The 23,086-nt window shown below is 35.9% G+C and overlaps 1 protein-coding gene and 1 long non-coding RNA gene across 33 annotated transcripts in view; both read right to left on the bottom strand.

Moving 5' to 3' along the window:
- The window catches only part of LOC129143943 (uncharacterized), a 689,383-nt gene that overhangs the window by 102,872 nt on the left and 563,425 nt on the right, over positions 1–23,086 (bottom strand). For 2 of the 32 annotated variants that reach the window (XR_010156881.1, XR_010156882.1), the window contains exon 1: positions 18,568–18,943. The exons of the other annotated variants lie outside the window; for them this stretch is intronic. The gene's annotated coding sequence lies outside the window, so the exon portion shown is untranslated. Of the gene's footprint in view, positions 1–18,567; positions 18,944–23,086 lie in introns of those variants that run through there. 32 annotated transcript variants of the gene reach the window in all.
- On the bottom strand, positions 631–18,561 carry LOC134809954 (uncharacterized). Its single transcript, XR_010156895.1, has 2 exons — positions 5,493–18,561; positions 631–1,091 (listed from the first exon to the last, which is right to left on the bottom strand). It is a non-coding gene; the product is annotated as an uncharacterized LOC134809954 (long non-coding RNA).

Consider the following 23,086-nt stretch of genomic DNA (forward strand, 5'->3'; position numbering starts at 1 on the left):
CCCTATAGGTCAGTTATCCCATTTCACTAATGAGGCATAGATAGGCTAAATAATATCATTCAGGCACAAATGATGATTAGATGGCAGAGCCGGAATTAGAACCCATTAGGTGCTTTACTTCCAGGTCTTTTCTCATGTCATTGAATAAGGCTTGTGTTCCATTTCAGCTCAGATTTCTTATTTACAGTAGATAATTTTTTGTTGTCTGGAATTTCAAAAATTAGCACTTTGACCCCTTAGAAACAGGTTTAAGTGATTGTAGCACTTTTGCCTCAGTGCATTTTTATTTTTACTTAATCAATTCATCAAGACATTCTATTGTTAGCAGGAGAAAGACGGAGACCAAAAACTTTCACAACAGCTCTAAATATTCAATTATTCATCAGAAGTGGAAGCAAAATAGACACAACCAGAATTATCATGATTTAACAAGTGAGCTACTCTAGATCGGAGCATGGAAAGAATATGCCTGTGCGGCAAAAGCAAAAAATATAGAATTTGATTCCATAATTCTGTATTTTTCCCATAAAAGTTTTATTTTCCACATGCATCTAGTTACAGACAGACTTGTCTACATCAATTAGAACTAAATTCAGCTGCATACAACAGAAAATCCAAAAATAGTAGTGATTAAATACAACAAAATTTATTATTTCAAATACAAGAGAGTCAGAAGTAGGCAGTCCAGGTGTGTCAACTGGCACCATGGGATGGTCAGAAAATCTCCTTCTCTCCGTTTTTTCTGCTCCATCATCCTCAGTGTGTGGTTTTCATCCTTAATGTTGCCTCATGAGCTGAATGGCTGTTAGCGCTCCAGTTCTCATGTCATTGTTCCTGGCAGCCAGAAGGAATGAGACAAGAAGGCTGGAAAAGTGTGCACTCCCTGTCCGTATTCCTTTTGAAGGAGTCCTCCTGCACGTTCCACACAACAACTTCCGCTTATGTCACCATAGCCAGATTTTATTATCATCGCCACTTTTAGTTGTGTGGATATTCGAGCTTCTACTTGTTTGTTTCTGTTTTCTTATGTTTCATTCTGTTCTGTTGTTCTACTTTTATGCTGGCCATGTTGCCTCTGAGACTATTATAAGCTTTCATATAGTAAGGAAAATGGCAGAATGGTTATTGAATAGACAGTTTGCAGCATCTGACTCAGTGTTTAAAGTATGCATGGAGTAAATATCTAGCATGATAATTATTTAGGGAATAACTATGAATGATATTCCAAATAATTCCCATAAAATATTAGTTCTTATAAAGGGATAGTCCTACATAATAACTGTAAGGAAGTCTTTAAATAGTTTTCCACATTATTATCTTAACAACAAAAGCGATGCATGATTATTATAACAAATAAACAATGTAGAAATATGAAGAAAAAAATTAATAATCCCTTTGCTTTCTACACCCTCTCTGTCTTGCAGAAAACTAAAGTTAGTAGTTTATGTGTATTTTTTTCTACCTCTTGCTATAATGATACAAATATATACATGTTACTGTTAGTAACCAAAATAGGTTTGTACCAATTATTCTGCAAGTTGATATTTTAACCTAATCTAAGTTCAATACATGTAGATATCCTCATTCTTTTTAATGGCTGCTTAAAATTCTAGAGTATAGATATGCCATAACTGTTTTACAAAGAAGACAACTTTTACTGATTAAGATTTCTAAAAGGGCAACAAAATCAGCTTGATGAAGTACTGAAAACAGCTAAAAAACAAACAGTCTAAATCGCTAAGACAAAGGTAGAGGTTTTAAGGTCGAGCACATTAAGTGAGTTCATGTGGCTAACTGAGGACACAGAGCATGCTCAGTGTGTGACTGCACCACATTCAGGACAGAGGGGAACTTTTTAGCATAGCTTCTTATGCCACAAAATTCCTAAAGATGCCATTTATGCCATCTGGCTTTGTTGTTCCTCTTAATCAGCATCTTTAGACATTTCTACTATTCATTTTTTTTTCCCTTTTCAAAACATCTCCCCAATCAAATCACCATCCAAGTTCTAAATTCTGAAAAAAAAAAGTTTCAAAAAATTATTAAAAACTTGGGCCAGTCGTGGTGGCTCACGCCTGTAATCCCAGCACTTTGGAAGGCTGAGGTAGGCAGATCACGAGGTCAGGAGATCAAGACTATCCTGGCCAACCTGGTGAAACCCCTTCTCTATTAAAAATACAAAAATTAGCTGGGCATGGTGACACGTGCCTGTAATCCCAGCTACTTGGGAGGATGAGGCAGAAGAATCGCTTGAACCAGTGAGTCGGAGGTTGCAGTGAGCTGAGATCATGCCACTGCACTCTAGCCTGGTGACAGAGTGAGATTCCATCTCAAAAATAAAAATAAATAAATAAATAAATAAAAAGTATTAAAAATTTTGCCCTTAAAGCAGCTTTTCTAGTTATTAATTCTACCTGTTGATCGTATTGCTTGCCATTTTGAGTTTGAGAAGTCTTTTCATTCTGTCTTTCACATTCTTCCTGTTTTACACATTCTTTCTGTCTTTCATTTTCTCGTCTTTCTTCCGCCCTTTTGCCTTTTTCCTTTCCCTTTCATGAGCGTCCATCCCACATTCTTAAGCTTTTCAGATATTTACTTGTTTAAAGACAAACTAGCATATATTCTTTCATCTTGAATTTGCATAAATATTTACAATTTAAAATGGAAAGGAGCTGTGTTAACGTCTAAATCTGCAGGGTCCTATGATCCTCCTTTCAAAAATGTGAACTTCATGCCACGAATTGCTTTCCTCCCCAGCCTTGTCCTAGCCAATACTTGAGGTCTGAATGTACATTATGGACATGATGAATAAGTAAAGTAAATAAAGAAAAAAAGGGAACTCTATGAAAGAGACTAAAGAAACATTTGCTCTAGAACACAAACATGGAGGTATTTTGGCTTGCAAGAAAGACAAATATATCCAAGAACGAACACAAAGCTGCTCAGTTCTCCCTGCTGATCCAAGCTTGAGGGTTCTCCTCTTTTGTGTTTTGTGGATTGTGACTAGGTAAATAGGAAAGTAGTGAAAATACTCACTGGGAATGTTTCATGTACTTATGCATTCTTCAATCTCTCTGTTTCCTGATTTCCTCATTCTACAATGAAGTTAACTGAGGATACTCAGAATGTGAGGGGATGGTTCTGAGAGCATTTAATAGCATAACTACATGTTTTCTTTCGTCTCTTATACCCCTTTTACTAAGGATTATAATATGCAGTTGCATAAAAATCAGTTGCAATAGTAATATGAAATCTCACATATGGAAGGAAACCAAAGAGATGCAATGGCTTGTCCAAAATTACATTATTGTGGCTGAGCATGGTGGCTCATGCCTGTAATGCCAGTACTCTGGGAGTCTGAGGCAAGAGAAGTTCAAGGAGTTCAAGAACAGCCTGGGCAATAAAAGGAAACCCCCTATCTACAAATAATTTTTTTTTAATTAGCCAGGCATGGTGGTGCATGCTTGTAGTCTCAGATACTCATAGGGTTGAGATGGGAGGATCACTTGAGCCCAGGAGGTTGAGGCTGCAGTAAGCCATGATGTCACTCCAGCCTGAGCGACCGACTGACTCTGTCTCAAAAAATAAATAAAATACAGTAACGTTATTGTTACAAAGCCAGAACCAAGTTCTGTCCACTGTGCATGTTCCTCTCACTTTCCTCTTGACAGCAGGCTGCTTCAGATGACAAAATAAACTGATAGATATTGCTGAATCTGTTATTTCTAAGAAAAAAAATCAGTTAACCTTTCATAGAATGCTCATCATATACCAGATACCACTGTGCAAAATGTCTGATGCTTTCCTTTACCCCACAAATGTATGTCAAGGGATATTTATGTGTAATTCTTTGTAGGCACTGTCAGAGGGTCCCTGTTGTCATGGACTCACATCTGGATTTGTGTGTATTTGTGTGTGTGTGTTAGCAGAGGGTGAAGGTGGGAAGTGAAAGAAAAAACAGTAAGCAAGAAAACATAATCATCAGAGATGGGATAAAGAAGAATGTAGAAGATGAAGAAAGAGAAGTATGTTATTATATATTAGCTAATTTAATCCTAATATCAAGTCCATGAGATGGGTAATAAGATTATCCCTAATACATAGATAAATAAAGCAAGCCTCAGAGATTGGAAACTTCTTCAAGTTAATAATTACATTCTAGGTCACCAAGGAGACAGCTTTAACCCCATGTCTGCCCCACTCCAGAGTTGTGCTCTAGTCACTATGCCTATTTGCCTCTAAATGAGAATGTCAGGAAAAAACAAAAAAGAAATATATATATATATATATATATATATATATATGTATATATATATTTACTTGAATTTTTCTTCAAAGCAGTGATTGTTAAATGAGAAAATGCAATGGGTAAATATTGCAGATTAAGTATCTGAACTGTTGAGCTGAGTTGCTTAATGAGGTTAAGGCTCATGGCATAGGAACTTGAGTTATTTCGTCTTGAGAATGGTGGAAAAGAGGCCAAATGAAAATGCATTATTGGATTCATCTGGTTTCTATTTTCAGGGATTACAGAATCAGCTAATAGGCACACAATTCTTGAAGCCATACTGTTCAAAGCAAGGTCAGCAGCTAATTAAGACATCTACTATTTAATCATGGATCAGACCATTTGACTTTGCTTGTATCATTGATACCAGCCATTATTGGCTGAGAACCAGCAGAGTACTCAGTACAGCATGAAATAGGAGAGGTTTGGGGATCTGTTAATTGCATCTTATTTCAACTCTAGGAGGTATACTACTCCAAAATCAGTTCCTTCCAATTATTCCAGGTTGCAGCTGGCATGGTGAACCCTGGGTTGTTTTTGTCCAATGAAAGGGTCTAATTTTATCACAGAATCACAGGACTGGCAAGACCTTGGGAGGTCAATGGAGGTTTCAGGCAAGGCTGCACTGAGTGAATATATCTAATCCTATTTTAAACTATCTCCAGAGGGGAGATTCCGTGATTTCTCTTGAAAGCCAATGCCGGTATTAAGCAACCTTTTCTTTAGCCAGTCTAACATCCCTAGTGATTTATTTTGAATTCATCTTTCACAGGGTTCATAATGTTAACTTATACTATCTCCATTTTTCCTCTTCATATTTTAAAGCATCATTGAAAATTGAAATAACTCAAATGTTTGGGTAGAGAGGTTAAATGATTTTTAATTGTTGCTCAGTAGGCTTAAATCAGCTTAAAATGCCCAAATCAAACACCCATTCTCTGGAAGCTTTAAGTATTGCAAATAAATAAAAATGACTTTGAAGGACTTGCCATCTGGCTCCCACTTCCCCCGGTTCACTATGTTCCAGGCACACCAGCCATTTCAAAATACTCAAACACACTGGGTTTATTGCCCTTGCTATTTGGTCCTGCCTCTAACAGTCTGTCCCAGATCTTCCAGTGGAGAATTTTCCCTTCTTAGAGGAGCCATCCTTGATCAACCCATTTAAAGGTTCCTCAGAACAATCAACAGATTTTTAAATTACCTTTTTTAGTCCCTAGTTGGCACATTTGTTGTTTCTTTCCTTCCCCATTAGAATGGGGAACTTCACCTATTTTTTTTTTCAACCATTGTAATCCAATCCCAGTTTCTAAAAAAGACACATGGTAAGCATTCCATGAAGATTTGCTAAATGAATGAATGAAAGGACATTTGAGTAGCAATAAAACAGTACAAAATATTTATTATAGTCTCTTTTTCCTCACAGCCCGAGTGGTATGTAAAGAAAGGATGTACAGCTTGCTTACATGAACTCTAAGATCACACTTAGATCCCAGGAGCTTTAGATCCCAGATCTAGCATTTCCCAACTGTAAAAGCTTGGGCAAGTTACTTAAATTCTATCAGTTTTAGTTTAGTAAACTGTGAGATAATTATAATAAAACTAACCTTACTTTCTAGTAATTAGAAAAAATGGTTTATTTTACATAAGCGGGTTATTTTATATAGCATGTAAACTATTAATTTACTTTTTTAAACAATATTTATTGAGTATCTATTGTCAGACAGTGACCTCGGTCCTAATGATACAGCAGTGACTAATCAATAAATATCTTTACCATCAAGCTTACATTTTGGTGCATGTATGTACATGTTTCATAATTATTCCAATAATATATATATATATATTTTTTTTAATTTTTTATTTTGAGACGGAGCCTCTCACTATCGCCCGGGCTGGAGTGCAATGGCACGATCTCCGCTCACTGCAACCTCCGCTTCCCAAGTTCAAGTGATTCTCCTGCCTCAGCCTCCCGAGTGTCTGGGACTACAGGCACCCGCCACCACACCTGGCTAATTTTTCATATTTTTAGTACAGATGGGATTTCACTGTGTTAGCCAGGATGGTCTTGGACTCCTGACCTCGTGATCCACCCACCTCGGCCTCCCAAAGTGCTGGGATTACAGGTGTAAGTCACCAAGCCTGGCCCTAAGAATGTATTTCTGAAATTATCTATATGGGGATTAAGTCTAAACTTCGGTCAGGGTACTAACACAGGCTGTTTTCATTACTCCAATCAGCTCTTCATTCAAGAGTCAACATATATTTACTAAGTACCTATTATGTGCCTGAGCATATTTATAAGTTAACAATAGTGTGTTAGGAGGATTCTTAGAGAGGCCTACCTATTGGAGCAAGGAGCCATTCTCTCCTACAAACAGATTGCTCATATTTGACACCTAGACTGCATTAAGAGATATCTCAAGAGACACAAAAAGATATTTTTAAAATAGCAATCATACGTATTTAAGAAAAACTATCAGCCAGAAAGTGAATATTTATTTGATCTCTTAGTAAAGAAAGCCTTTTCTTAAAAAAATAAGAGTGTTTCTTGATTTTAATCAAAGAGCCATGTGCATTAGTGAAAGTTAGGGCTAGAATTCAGCCCTTAAATTTTTTGGAAAAAGTATTTTTTCACCAGTAATCCATTCTCAGTTAAAAATGTTTTCAAAAAGAGATAAGCAGCCAAGCACGAACTTCTACTCATATATTAATAGATTGAGGTAAACATGTATTTACAACACATATGTTTTTAAAACATAGGTGAGCTTCTATTTCAAAAGCATTCCTTTTAATCAATATGCAGTGACTAAATTGTGTCAATAGAAATATATATTCAGCTTTCTCATCCTTGTGACTGCGTAAGATCTGTGTATGAATGTATCATGATATATTTAATCACACCTCAGTGGATGGACATTTAAGTTGCTTCTGATTGTTTTGCTATTCTAAACAATAATGACATAAACCATACCTGACAAAATGTCTTTGTGTAGTTGTTTGCTTACCTTCCCATATAAAGAAGTAGTTTTTTGGTTTTTTTTTTTTTTTTTTTTTTGAGACAGAGTCTCACTTTGTCGCCCAGGCTGGGGTGCAGTGGTGTGATCTCGGCTCACCACAACCTCCGCCTTCTGGGTTCAAGCAATTCTCCTGCCTCAGCCTCCTGAGTAGTTGGGACTACAGGCACATGCCACCATTCCCAGTTAATTTTTGTATTTTTAGTAGAGACGGGGTTTCACCATGTTGGCTAGGATGATCTCTATCTCCTGACCTTGTGATCCACCTGCCTTGGCCTCCCAAAGTGCTGGGATTACAGGCATGAGCCACCACACCTGGCCTTGAGAAATAATCTGTATACCTAAAAGAAAGTATTTTAAAATCAATGGATTTGATTATATGAAACCTAGTTTGTAATACATGTAATAATAAACCAAATAGAACAGAAAGTGTAAAGTTTGGGAAATATTTGCAAGACATACTTAGTCACGATTGATCAAGCCAGCCTGGCAGTGTTTGACTTCCATATTTACTAGCTCTGTGACCTGAGGAAAGTTATGTACTCTGTCTGTGCTTCAGTTTCCTCACCTGTAAAAATGGGGATAATGATAGTACCTACCTGCAAAGGTAATTATAAGGAATAAATATAAGGTAGCCTGAACTGTACTTGACATCTAGGAATGGGTATATAAAAGTTTGTTAATAAACATATCAACAAAAGGTAACTTCCTAAAAATATCAAGAGTTTAAAGGTCAGTAGGATTAACACTAGTACCTGAGCAAAAAACAAACTAAGCGGTATAACAAAATAGTCAAACAAGAAACAATACAAATAGCTAATTTATAAATTAAAGATATTTGATATGTCTAAAATTTTTTTTAAAATATGAAAGTTAAATCCATAAAATACATTTTGTCCTATCTAATTAACAAATATCAAATACAGTGAAAATAACCAATACTAAGATCCACTACACTGGGATAGCAATGTGAATTTGATGAACACACTTTGAAAATAATTTGAACAAATGTATTAAGAGCCTCAAATAAGGGTTCACCCTTTGAATGTGTAATTCTATTTCTGACAATATATCTCAGGATATAATCGAAAATGTGTGCAAAGCCTATACCACAAAGATTTTTATCGACATATCATGATATATGTAATATGGAGCAAATATATTACATATCATGATATATGTAATATGGAGCAAAAACAGCAAAGTGGTTAATAGACTGATATTGAGAATGAGGTAAAGTCTGTGTTCAAATTCTGACTCCACTATGAAACACGTTTAACTTTTTTTTTCCTTTTTGTTTTTTTTGTTTTTGCAGGGGCAGATGGTCTTTGCCCTGTTGCCGAGGTTGGACTGCACTGGCGCAATCTTGGCTCACTGCAACCTTCACCTCTGGGCTTAAGCGATTCTCCGGCCTCAGCCTCCCAAGTAGCTGGGATTACAGGTGCATGCAACCATGCCCTGCTAATTTTTGTGTTAACAGTAGAGATGGGTTTTCACCATGTTGGCCAGGCTGGTCTCAAACTCCTGACCTCAAGTGATCCGCCCACCTCGGCCTCGCAAAGTGCTGGGATTGCAGGTGTGAGCCACCGCGCCTGGCCTGTTTAACTTCTGTTAAACTCTTTCACTTGAAATTAAATGTAGTAACTAGCCTAACAAATTAGTTGTAAAAAGTACACAATGTCTAGCACAGAACAAACTCTCTCTGGAAATGACTGCAATTACTATTATTAATAATAGCCCCACATTTTAGATAACGGAAATGGTTGTAGACATATACATTACCGTATTTAAAAAAATTTTAAGGCATAAATAAAGGATGTCATGAACATTCTAATGGATATAATGTTTAATTGAAAAATGAGTTTTGAAAGCAAATATAATTCATAAACTTTATGTAAAATTTTACATATAGGAGGGAAATAACATCAAATATCAGATAAATATTTATGGAAGTAGGGTTTTGGCATTTAACATTCTTTCAAATTCAATATTTCAAATACATAATATGTGTTCTTTATAGAAAATTGGAAAGTGTGAAAATTAGATAAATGAGAACCTACTCCATTCTCCAGTACCCATGGGCAGCTACTCGGACAATTTGATGAATTCCTTCTCCATTTTTAAGCATTCCCCCAGCACAGAAACATAAACACACATAACCATGCTTAACTATACTATTCTTCATATTAAAGAGATGTCAGGAAAACATCTGCCACTTTGTGATTCAGTTTCTTCCTTTATAAATTCCTTACGTCATATTCAGAAGAGGTTGAAACATTTATATTAATTTTCTGTTTTTTTTTTACCTCCCCTAACAGACGCACAAGCTATGCTTCTCATTTGATTAACAGCTAGAAGTTATACGTAATCCCCAAAATAGAAGTAATCATGATGTACAACGTTTTATAGCAGTTCTCCCTCATTCTAGATAAGGGTTGTCTATTTTCTTTAAAACGGGGAAAATAATAACGCCAAAGTTTTATTATGAGACTTAAATGAATTGATACATGTGAAGGAATTAGAGCCATGATAAGCATATAGTGTGAATTCAGCAAATATTAGCTATTATTATTGTTGTTATTGTCCTTCACATGGACTCTGTGATTATTTTAGAAAAGACTAATGCAAAGAAGGAAGGAAAAATGAGGGCCACCTCAATAGCAACCAAAAGAAACATAGCAAAGCCAAAGAGCTGTGCTTCTTCCACTGTATTTTTATCGGAGTATAAGGGACAAATGATTACATACCGGCATCAAGAAACAAGCCCTAATTGTAAGTATGCATGGAAGGATTGGGCTGTAAGACTACACAGTATTTTTAAATATTATGTAAATGCAACAAAACAAATTATCATAATAAATATTGTAAAACCTCTCAAGATAATTCTCTATCATGTTCATTGTGTAACCGAAGTTAATATTTGCTATTCAACTGAAGAGTAAAATAAATAACTTCATGGAATTTATAGTATCTTAATTAATCTAATTTCATCCATAAAATATATGAGTCAACTTGGCAAGGATCAAATGCAATTTTATTTATCAATTTAAAATTTAAAAATCCAGTTGACTATTTTTAAATTGTATAAGAGTAAAAAGAACAAAAAAAGAATTATTGCTTTCAAAGGCATCCTTTCTGCTTTTGCTACTCAAAAATGGCTCTGATTAAAATTTTTAGCTTTGGCAAGCAGCTATCCAAAAATATGATCAAACGATAAATAGATGAGAGATTCATGACTAAAACTCAGCTTACTGCTGTGCTTTCTAAGTAATATTTTTCAACCAAATTTGAGTAATTATTTTTACAATGAAGACTGATGTGACTAATATTTGAGTAGTCTATTAAAAACACAAAGTGAGGGAAATGCTCATATTATAAGGATCCAGTAGACAAAGAAAAATTTACAATTAAATTTCTTGAAATTTATTCTATTTAACATAATGTCATAGGTTGGGTTTCCCAGGAAGCAGAATCAAAGGCAGAGGTGGAGGATATTGATTAAGGAGAACTCTTGAGATCAATAGCTGTGAAAGGGAAAGAAAGAAGCAGAGAGAAGTTGAACTGCATCACAGACCCAAGGTCAGCCTTCTCAATGGGAGCTCTGGAGCTGAAATGGCCCTTCAGTGTTCCCTCATGTGGGCAAAAATGGCCAAGTCTTTATACACAAGCCCTCATCAGTCATGGATGTTGGCTTTCCATGACTGACCTTGGATGAGGTGACTCTGCCTAGCTGAGGCAATTTCTAGAAGGGGCTGATGGCTAAAGGTTACCTGTCAATAGCATACCCAGTATCTGGACAAGAGTACTTCTCTGGAAGATGACCTGGGTAAAACTTCATAATCTGGGCAAAATGTCCACCACATACTCTATCATGTTTATGCAGACAAGTAGCACAATTTCAGAGGAAACCTTCAAAGAAAGAAAGTTTTATGACCTTTCCCCCCCACTCCTCTCTCCTACTTGATTTCATCAAATTACTTCATAATTGTGCTGGATACCAAATTTCCGCATCACCTCTTACAGGAAGCCTTCACCACATAACCTGACTTGGGCACACTACTATTTTTACTTATTTATTTCTTTATAATTTTTGTGGGTACATAGTAGATATATATATTTATGGAGTACATGAGATGTTTTCATACAGGAATGCAGTGTGAAATTAACACATCATGGAGGTATGAGGTATCCATCCCCTCAGGCATTTATCCTTTGATTTACAAACAATCCAATTACACTCTTTAAATTATTTTAAAATGTACAATTAAGTTATTATTGACTAAAATTTTGCTTTAGAATTATCTTTCAATGCATCAGTTTTCCTCATAGAACTCCTTTAAAGTAGGGATTGTGCCTTGATCATCTTTATATTCTATTGTCTACCACAGAGTCTGCATTATAATGGTCACTCACTTAAATATCTAGTGATGAGTGAATGAGTTTTCTTACATCTGTTAGCCACTTCATCTTAATCCCTCCTAATCATTCCTATATAACAGAATTAATACCCATTCCCATATAGAAGAGTTAATTCTTCTCACAATTTATAAACTCTGTTTTTTGCTTTTGTTTTGTTGTTGTTTTTGTTTTTTTAAAGACTGCCTTGATTGTCAGTGTATCACTAGGGCCTGGCTTAAACAATAGTCATTAAACAGATGAATATTGACTTAATAGCTCTGGATGGGACAATAAATGTAGTCTGTATACACAGAACTACATGATTTGAAGATTCATCATACTACTAAAGGCTTCAATAAATCTCAGAAAAATTGACATTGCAATTTTAATATTAAGTATTAAAATAAAGCATTGTACTACTTTAGAACATTTGTCATGAATTATACCAATTCAATACTTTTATTGATTTATCTGTAGAAATGTCTGCATTCCTATTTCATCATCACAGACAAAGCCTACACCCATATAGACAACGGACATTTTTGGATAGCCTGATAGTTGTATGGTTTAAATGCAATATATCACTCTATCTTAATAACTGTGTGAAGTGTGTATTATTTTCATCTCCATTTTGTAAACGAAAAATCAGGCTTCAATGATTTTAGAAAGTTATCCATGCCTACATCTAATGAGTGGCAAAACTGGGATTCAAACTGATTTATCAGATTTCAGAGAATACATTTTTAGTACCATAGCCAACTACCAGTGCTTTAGAAATATACAGATATTTAGACTTGTTTATTACATTTATATGCACATTTTTTATCCTCAGATTTTTACATAAATTATGGCTTAAAAATTTAATTAAAAACCTGATAAATATATGTTGTGAGAAAGACAACTTGCACATTGCATTTTCCAAAGACAGCTGAAACTCCTATACCATATCTTACAGGCTCCTCTGCAATATGACCTTGCCAATCCCTGATCAAGTTGTGGAGTCTCTCTCTTGAACCTGTGCTGGCCTTAGTGGCTCTCCTGAAATCAATAAAATGAGGCTGGAAGGATGACATATGAATTTTGAGGCCAGGTCAGAAGGAGCCTTGCAGCTTCTTCCTTGGTCTCATAGACAGATCACCCTCTGGATATTTCCTTTCCAGCTACTCTCTTTTAGATCTCATATATCATTTTTAATTTTAATTTTATAGATTCAGGAGGTACATGTGCAGGTTTGTCACATGGATATATTGCATGATGGTGAGGCTTGGGCTTCTAGTGTACCCATCACCTAAATAGTAAACATTATACCCAGTAGGTAATTTTTCAACCCTCACCTCTCTCCCACACTCCCCGCTTTTGAAATACTCAGTGTCTATTATTCCGCCCTCTATGTCCATGTATATCCACTGTTTAGCTCTCACTTATAGGTGAGAACATGTGATATTTGACTTTCTATTTCTGAGTTATTTCACTTAAGGCAATGGCCTTCAGTTTCAATCATGTTGTTGCAAAAGACATGATTTTATTCTTTTTATGGCTGCAGAGTATTCCATGGGGTTTATATACTACATTTTCTTCATCCAGTCATTTGTTGATGGACACTTACATGATTCCATGACTTTGCTATTGCAGATACTGCTGTCATAAACATACAAGTGCAGGTGTCTTTTTGATATAATGATTTCCTTTGGGTAGATACACGGTAGTGAAATTGCTGGGTGGAATGGTAGTTCAATTTTTAGTTATTTGAGAAATCTCCATATTTTTTCTGTAAGGGTTGTACTAATTTACATTCCCACCAACGGTGTATAAGCATTCCCTTTTCTACACATCCTCACCGATATCTGTGGCTTTTTAACTTTTTAATAATAGCCATTCTGACTGGTGTGTGATGGTATCTCATTGTGGTTTTGATTTTCATTTCTCTGATGATTAGTGATATTGGGCATTTTTTCATGTTTGTTGGCCACCTGTATGTCTTCTGAGAAGTGTCTGTCCATTTCCTTTGTCCACTTCTAAATGGGGTTGTTTTTTTCTTCTTGAGTTGTTTTGAGTTGCTTGTGGATTCCGGATGTTAGTTCTGTGTCAGACACATAGTTTGCAAATATTATTTCCCATTTTGTAAGTTGTTTGTTTACTCTGTTGATTATTATTATTTTTTTTTCTTGCTGTGCAGAAGCTCTTTAATTAAGTCCCATTTGTCTATTTTTCTTTTTGTTGCATTTGCTTTTGAGGTCTTGGTCATAAAATCTTTGCTTATGCCAGAGTCTGGAAGAGTTTTTCCTATAAGATTTTTATAGTTTCAGGTCTTGCATATAATTCTTTATTAATCTTGAGTTAATTTTATATATGGTAAAGGATAGGGGTCCAGTTTCATTTTTCTGCATATGGCTATTTAATTGTTTCAGTACCATTTACTGAATAGAGTGTCCTTTTTCCACTGCATATTTTTGTTGACTTTTTGAAAATCAGTTGGTTGTAGGTAGCCACACTTCATTTTTTGAAAGGCTCAAACTACATGGAGAGGTCACAAGCTGCACTCCATTGATAGTCAAAGCTGAGTTCAGATTTGGAGGTATTCCAGCCAGGCAACATTTATGTGAATGAACGAGTTTCCAGCTCATTCCACACCCCAGCAACACTGGTAATCTCCATCATTTGAGTTTCCTCAATTAATGCTCCAGACATAGAGCATGATAATAGAATAAGCCATATCCACTCTGCCTTGTTCTGACCCATGGATTGTTTGAGCATAATAAAATGGCTCTTGTTTTATTGTAGTGAAATTTGGGTGATTTTATTTTTTTACAGAGCAGATATCAGACATCTTAGAACTAGGAGGTTTACCCTCTATTATTCAAGCCTTAGTGAACTACTTGATTCTACCTGCCTAAGAACAAATGGTAAAAAGTACAAGTTCTGAAATATTCCACAAAATACTATTTTTAATGCGTATTTACTATCACATAAGTCTGATTTGTGAATACATAAATTCCAAAATTGTTTAAATTAATAATGGAAAATGAGACATAATTATTAAGTCAAATTACTGTATCAGATGTTGATAGAGTTGAATAATCTCTCCATTTCCCACTTCAACTCCTCAGAATGGGAGATTTAACAACTTTAGGATATTTGTCATTCTTGATAACTACCTACCCAGCTAGTGCCTTTTACTGCTTTGTAGATATGGCAATGCAGACACAAAATCTATGAAACTTTATTCAAATCAGATTTATGACAATGTAAATAGTAGTACTCGACTTAACTGCTACTGTTTAAATAAAATCTAAATAATATATGATGAGCACAAACAGGCTTTCTAGTCAATTAACTGTTACTAGAAAGAGGAAAATTCTTCTCATCATTATTTCTCTATTTGCTCTATCATTTTTTCCTATCATAAAGATGGTCTCTAAGTAAATCTAGTCATAGACAATGTAGCCAAGTAGATAAAAGTTATAGGTTACAAACTCTAGCTTCTAATGTCTTTCTTATGGGTGAAATATCAATAGATTTTGTTCCTGTTTTTATTCAAATTGATGTGGTAGAGTAAATGTATTGAGTGCTGAGGAAAAGGGAAGCTAAAATTCCTAGGACTAATTTTTGACAATCCAAACCTTCATATATACCACTCTCTGAAATATGTTTGTCCACAATTGTTTTCAGTGTCATCAACATTTAAGGATTGTGATTTTTTTTGTCTACATTTGATGAATACTTGGATTTTGGCTTTCATTCCACACCCAGAATGTATTATATACATGTGTGTGAATGCATATATATGAATAATTGTGCAAACCATATCTTACAGTAGGTAATTCGTCTATCTTTATTTTTAGAATTTTACAAAACATATTGCAATAAATATTAAAAATCAGAACTGAAAATATCACAAACCTATTAAGATTAAGGTTTATTTGTATTATTCTTTATAAAGTGAATGAAGCATTTGTTAATGTCAACATTTTTGTTATTTAATTGCCTAGCTCAGTGCAAAAGGACAGCTTTAAATATATATTTCTTCAAATGGTGAACTAATCATCATTTAAATGGCATTTGCCTTTGCTTAACATGGCTTCCTGATTCTCAGATAAGGCTAAAATGAAAATGAAATTCTTGATCCATCCACTGCTATTTTTTTTTTTTTGGTGCAAAAAAGTCATATTAATAAGAACCTTAAACTGATAGGAAATATGTCAAGCCCTGGATGTAGTTAACAATCTAATTAAAAGGACAATTTGGCAATTGATCTGCTATCAGAAAAGAGAACGTGAGAGAGAAAGAGAGAGACAGAGAGAGAGAGAAAGAAAAGGCAGGAGAAAACCCAGGGCCTGGCAACAAATTTGTCTCTTAAATGCTCACTTTCAAGTGTGTCTGGTTTCTAGTGCAGTTTGTTTCAGAAGGGATCAATTTTTTCCCCTTTTCCCTATTCTACTTTTGCACTGGTATTGTCTGAATCCCAGAGTGAGCAGCAATACATCATCTTGCTTCAACATCTGCTAGAGCCCCCTCTCCTCCTAATCTGCCCAGATCCCCAAAGCCTTTTCCACCTGCTATAGCGCCAAATGCTCATTACAGCATACAGCTATGCCCTTCATTGTCCTTTCTCCCAGATCCTCAAGGTTAACATGGAACAATGACTATTATTAAGTGGGGGCTTCAGGAATATAAAAGCAGACTGGGCAAGGAGAGAGGGGGTGGGGCAGTGGAAGCATTGGGTAGCATGCCAGGAGAGCTGGCAGGAAAAAGCTGCTAGAAAGCTGTGGCCAATTTTCCAGTCGAAACATGAGTCACTGAACAGAGATGCCCTAGACATAAATAGCTTCCCTGTTCATTGCCCAGGACAAGCAGAGACCACACCCTTCAGTGGTTTTGTGTCAGGGTACTTTTGGATATGGCTTTGAGCAACTAGCGCAGGAAGGCAGATAAAAATGGCCAATTTGAGAAGGCTGGCAAGTCTAGAAGTTGTGTTTACTCCTTGGCCAACTGTAAATTGTAAGCAATTGGAAGTTGTTCTACGTCTTTTTTTAATACAAATCACCAACCTGTTCCTTCTATTTGCATCATCACACCAACCACCAATGGAAAATCTGAGACACATTAGCTTAGACTGCTTAGAAAACAATGAAATTCAGAATCTCTCTGACTGTATTCATTTAGATTATCATAGAATCTGAATTATTTTTAAAGGAATCTAATGGTTGGGGGAGGCAGCTTTACTTTAGATTTCCTGTCTTTGGCAGCTGTGTACCTCACTCCCAGATGCCATACTTGGTGCAATTTCCTTTTAGTTTTGTAGGAGATATTTTAAGAAGTTAAACACTGTTTCCTCAGTGACATTCATAGGGATGATCTAGATAAACCACATGAATGTCAGCTGGCCTCTAGCAGAATTGGCCAGCTCTGTCCTGGACATCCTTTCCTGTTAACGCACCCTTGGACAATGTCTCCAGCAGGATCAAGTCGCTCCCTGTTGCTCTTCCTCTCCTGGAAGTAGTATAAAAACCACGGGTTCCCTCTAAGGCCACCTAGTAAAATTTTACTTGCTTCCACCACCCAGAACCCCAAAGAAGTGTGTTAACCATCCCATAACCACAAAATGTGCTGATCTAAATAAAACACAGGCCATCCAGCTCAGTGTTCTAGCCAACACACTGGAGGGGCTGAACAAGATCTCATTAATAAAATCAGTTAGGTGTAAAACAACCTGGGCTAGATAAAGTCAGAGTTTGTTTACTTACTCCACTAATGACAACACACCTAAACTGTCAGACTTAACACTAGGAAGAGTGTTATAGTTCCCTTTTCTATTTTAAAATCCAAGTTTGAAAGTCACAACTAAACTTAGACAATTTTTTAATTGCAATTAGGAAATAAGAGAGACACATTGAAAAATAAAAGTTTTTCCTTTCACTTGGATTGATCAAGATACTAGATCTTCGTTGCGGGTTTGTGTGAAGATAGAAAAGTAACTAGAGTTTAGCTAAATGGTGAACATTTCAGGAACACATTCTTAAAAGTTTAAAATTTAAACCTTGTCCTAGACATTTCATATACGTTTGCCTCCATATTAAGATTGAGAAGTAGTAAGTAAATGCTAATAAAAAGTATTTTATGTGAGTGTAGCTTTATATATAAGTAAAAAATAAGGAGAAAATAGTTTTTACTGAGGTAAATCTTACGGAGCATATGAATGCTTTAAAGTATGGTCCTAGCTCTTTCATAGGCTTGCATTGGAATTGCTATTTCACTGTAATATTGGGAAAGTTTCATTTTACCTCCCTGGGCTTTATTTTTACCTTATAGAATGAAGGTAGAAATGGTATTTCACCTTCCTCAGAAGATTATTTGAGGATAAATGAAAAAGCTTTGGAAAGTGAAGGTGCCTAGAATGTAGTGAGAGGTCAATCCATTTCAATTGGTATTGTTGCTAATCTATTCTACTTGATGACGTTTGCAAGACATTTTATGATTCCAAAGGACTCTATTTCTTTTCTCCTTCATTCCTTTCTCTGTTTTATGATTTTTATTACTATTTTTTTATTAGTTCACAAGCCTAAATTCTATTTTAATCACTTATTACTTATTTCTATTCAAACCTTTTGAAGAGTAGGATTCTGTTTTAATTCTTTCACAAGTTTCACAATCTTGAATGAGATGATAATAAGATGGTACAACTATAAATACCACAAATTAGGGGAAAAAAAGTATCAATGACTGAGTCTTAGTCAGTTTGGTCTGCCATAACAAAATATCATAGACTGACTGGCTTGAATGACAGAAACTTAATTTCTCACAGTTCTGAATGCTGAAAGTTCAGGAACAGGGTGACAGCATAGTCAGGTTCTGGTGAACACTCACTTCTTGGCTTGCAGTTGGCCAGTTCTTTGCTGCGTCCCCTCATGGCAGAAGGAGAGTTAGTTGTCTGATGTCTTTTCTTATAAGGGCACTAATCCACTATGAGGACTCAACCCTTATGACCTCATCTGCACCTAGTTACCTTACAATGGCCCCAACTGGAAATATAATCATATTGGGGGTCAGAACTTCAACATATACATTTTGGCAGGATACAGTTCAGTCTATATCAGACTGTTGTCTCAAAATCTGTGACCTAATATCATCAGCTTAATGGCAAGGTTTTCAGTAGAACCAATAAACCTTGATGACCAAGATTTCAAGTTGTCAGACATTTTGACATTACAACTGCAACTTTGGGGATGATTAGCTCTCTATATTATTATTATTATTATTATTATTACTATTTCGAGATGCAGTTTCACTCTTGTCACCCAGGCTGGAGTGCAATGGCATGATCTCAGCTCACTGCAACCTCCGCCTCCTGGGTTCAAGAGATTCTCCTTCCTCAGCCTCCCAAGTAGCTGGGATTACAGGCACCCACAATTATGTATAGCTAATTTTTGTATTTTTAGTAGAGATGGGGGTTTTACCATTTTGGTGAGACTGGTCTTGAACTCCTGACCTCAGGTGATCCACCGGCATCAGTCTCCCAAAGTGCTGGAATTACAGGCGTGAGCCACTGCACCAGGCCCTCTATACATTATTTTAACCAAATTCTTCTTTATTCCTAAAAAGTTCTTCCACATAACCTCTTCAATCAACTTTTATGCATGATTACAAGTTCCACACAAATTTTGACCCTGTCTCCCCACTGTTTGCTTTCTTTCTTTCTTTCTTTCTTTTTCTCTCTCTTTTTCGCCACTTTTGTCCTATCCACCCATTGCCTCATTCCCTACCTAGTATTTACCTTGTCCTACTCAGCCTTAATCAGGACAGTCCCTACATCTCCCTGCAACATCTGAAAATCTTGCCTTTGAGTCAAACATCTTATAATATTTCTTCTCTGGTTGCTTCCTCTCATTACTATCTGCATGAATCTCACCAAAGCATATGGGATTTCTTGACCACTTCTCTTTTCCTCCTTCCAGAAAAGTCAATTTTCCTGACACTTTCTCTCTAGATTCTCTTCCAATGTCTCTCCCTTTGCTTTCTCTATTTCTCTTGCTTCTATTACATACCTAAATCTAGGCATTCCTCTAAGGCTCTTTCCTTTATCTTCCCTATTCTCACTGCATTTCCTGATACCATCCACTTCCGAAAGTCTTACTTTCACCTCTATGAAGATAACAACCAACTAATTCTTCATTCTAACTTCACAGTTCAGATCATAATCAAGATCTCAAGCCTGGGAGAAGGTCAGGGCTGGGAGAGGAAGGCATGAAGAGGTTTTTAATTGGTGACAGAAAGAATATTTCAATGATAAATATAATTATCTTTGATATCATTCTCTAGTTGATTTATTACCTGGCCTTTCATTTCATTTAACACTTTCGTTTTATACTACTTCTTCCGGTATAAAAAAAGCTCAGGCTTCTCCTACTCTACCATATCACAGTTACACTGCTGTAGCTGAGTTCCTTTTCCAGTGTCATTTGGATGGCTCTAAATAATGTGCATAAAGTTGTTTTCACCATATTTGTCTTCTTTTCTTACCATCCCCGTGTGTGTTTTATGTTAGTAGTTTTATCTCTCTTCTAGCAGTCCAGTCTCAAATCCCTTTTGTGTCCCTACATTCCTCCCATGGACGTATATTTAATAGTCTTCATAATCTCTCAATTTTTTTCTGGAATTTCTCATGCACCTAATAGCTCCATTTCCTTTCTATTGGCATTCTTTTATTCAGACTTTCATTTTGGTTTACCCACATTATTGTATTCTCTCCCTACATGATTCTCTCTTGACTGCTCATTTCTGTCTCCCAGTTCATTATTGCAAGCCACTCATTTTCTTCTATCTTCATTCACCTTAATGAGTTCTTACTGCCTATAAAACAAAACCTAAGGCTTTCAAGGCCCGCTACAAATCAGGAAGTGCCTAACTTTTGTGATACACAACCTGCAAGTCCTCTCCAAATACCCTGGACTTTTCCCGCCAAATCCTACTTATCATTTTCCTTTTTTAGAGATGTGGTCTCACTATGTTGCCCAGGTTGGTCTCAAACTCCTGGCCCCAAGCCAACTTTGTGCTTCAGCCTCCCAAAGCACTTGGATTACAGACATGAGCCACTGTGTCTGGTCTGCTCATCATTCTTGAATGAACTTGGTTAATAACACAGTGGTGATGTCACTGCCTTCACATGGTCAAGAGGTTTCCCCACTTTTTCCATATGTTGAAATAGTCATTCCTTTAAAGAGCAACACAGGTGTCAACCTCACCTGAAGTCTTCCCTGTTTCTTCCTGCCAAAACTTTCAGTTCAGACACACACACACACACACACACACACACACATTTTTAAATTTAAATGTCTTACCACCTTCTACTATAGTTACTGTTACCCCTTCCTTATCTCTTCCAATAGATTGGGAATAACTTTGTGTCTAGAACCATATCTTATCTATACCTTCCTCCTTCTCTACCACTATTGTCTAGATCAATACATACTTGTTCAAGTAATGTAGGTTAAATTTTGATAAATATCTATCTTTGGAATAAAAATCATTAACTTACTACTATGAAAAAATCTATACTTTTACTATTATGTGTGATTTCTTAAGAGAGTACTTAAAATAATTATAATACTGTTAATGATTAGAGGAAGCTGCCTTTGGTTTTCTTTTCTTTTTTTTTTTTCTTTGTTTTTGAGAGAGAGTCTTGCTCTGTCACCTAGGCTGGAGTGCAGTGGCATGATATCTGCTCACTACAACCTCTGCCTCCCAGGTTCAAGTGATTTTCTTGCCTCAGAATCCCCAGCAGCTGGGATTACAGGTGTGCGCCACCACACTCAGCTATTTTTTAAAATATATTTTTAGTAGAGACGGGGTTTTGCCATGTTTGCCAGGCTGGTCTCAAACTTCTGGCCTCAAGTGATCCACCCGCCTCAGCCTCCCAAAGTGCTGGCATTACAGGTGTGAGCCATCACATCCAGCCAAGAAGCAGCCTTTAGTTTTCTGAATATATGAATAACATGACATGGGCAGCTATATCATTCTTCTCTACTCTAAAAACCTAATAGGTTATTATAATTTCATTTGCATTACTGTAAATATCTGCATTAGAAGAAATAACACTTTGAAAACAGTAATGGCTTTTTTTTATAAGAGAATATGGCTAACATTTGGTCATACGTAATCTGTGTAGACTTATAGTCCAGTTAAGGCATGTTACATCTTTGAAAAAAACATATATCCATGAAAACAATACAAATTAAAATCTAAACTAAATGTTGTTGGCAAGAGATAAAATTAAGAGTTTAAGAAGACTGCCAATTAATAAAAGCTTCTGCTACTTTAAAAATAATTGAACAACCTATATTTAAGGCAAAATTATTTCTTTCTATTTAGATATAGGAAATAATGTTGCTACTATCTAAAAACAATTTCCTCAATAGAGATTACCAAGTCTGTTTTTTTCTCCATCCTACCAAGGTCCAGGAAATTTCAAGTGCTATGAAGAAAAAACTATGTAGAATGTTTGGGTAAAAAAAATAAATGCATTAAAACCTTGTATGAAAAGCTAGTTATTTCAAGGTATTTGGAAGACGCATCACCAGCAAAGAATATATTATAAGAGTCTGTGCTTAATAATTTTTTGAAAGAGAGAAGAGAAGTTTGATGACAGGATGGCATCAGTGGGCGGTCAAGCTTGGGAGATCCCATGAAAGGCCTCAGTCTACTGTGGAAGGTTTCAGTGTGGGTGACGGGATATTTCCATGTGTGTTTCCTTTCAGTTGATACCTTCCAGTAAAGCCTCCCACATGCTGCTAGAGCACACAACTATACCACCCACAGCATTGTTTTGTGATTTGAATTAGGTTTCATGGAGTATGGGTCATAGGAGTTTGACTCAATACCCAGAGACTCTAGACTCTAATGACAGCCCTGATTGTCAAGTTCAAAGAGTCTCATCATTGTAAATAAAAGAAAGTCTTAACAGAGAGAAAATAAAACTCTATAGAACATAAATATTATTACTTTAGAGCCTTAAGTTGGAAGGAACATTTATTCTAACTTTCTTATTTTGCAGATGAGGAAACAGATATGGAGAAAAAATACATAAACTGCCCAAGGTGAAATCACAAGATTTCCTGAGTTCTAGTCATTCAACCAAATAGATTGACTTCTCTAAGGAAAACTATCATCCCAATATTAAGCACCAGAATGTCATATTTGATGCGGTTAGTGAGAATGACTTTCTCCCCCAGATTCTTTTCATAAGGGTGGATTAAAGGAGCAAGAAAATGAGTTTAAAAGACTACAATTTGGTTACATTTGATTGAGTTCTTAGAACACTAAAAAGAATCTGTGTGTGTATACATATATTAATTCTAAATGTAAAAATATTAATTACAGAATGAGATGA

Source organism: Pan troglodytes, chromosome 4, assembly GCF_028858775.2.
Source record: "Pan troglodytes isolate AG18354 chromosome 4, NHGRI_mPanTro3-v2.0_pri, whole genome shotgun sequence".
NCBI lineage: Eukaryota > Metazoa > Chordata > Mammalia > Primates > Hominidae > Pan > Pan troglodytes.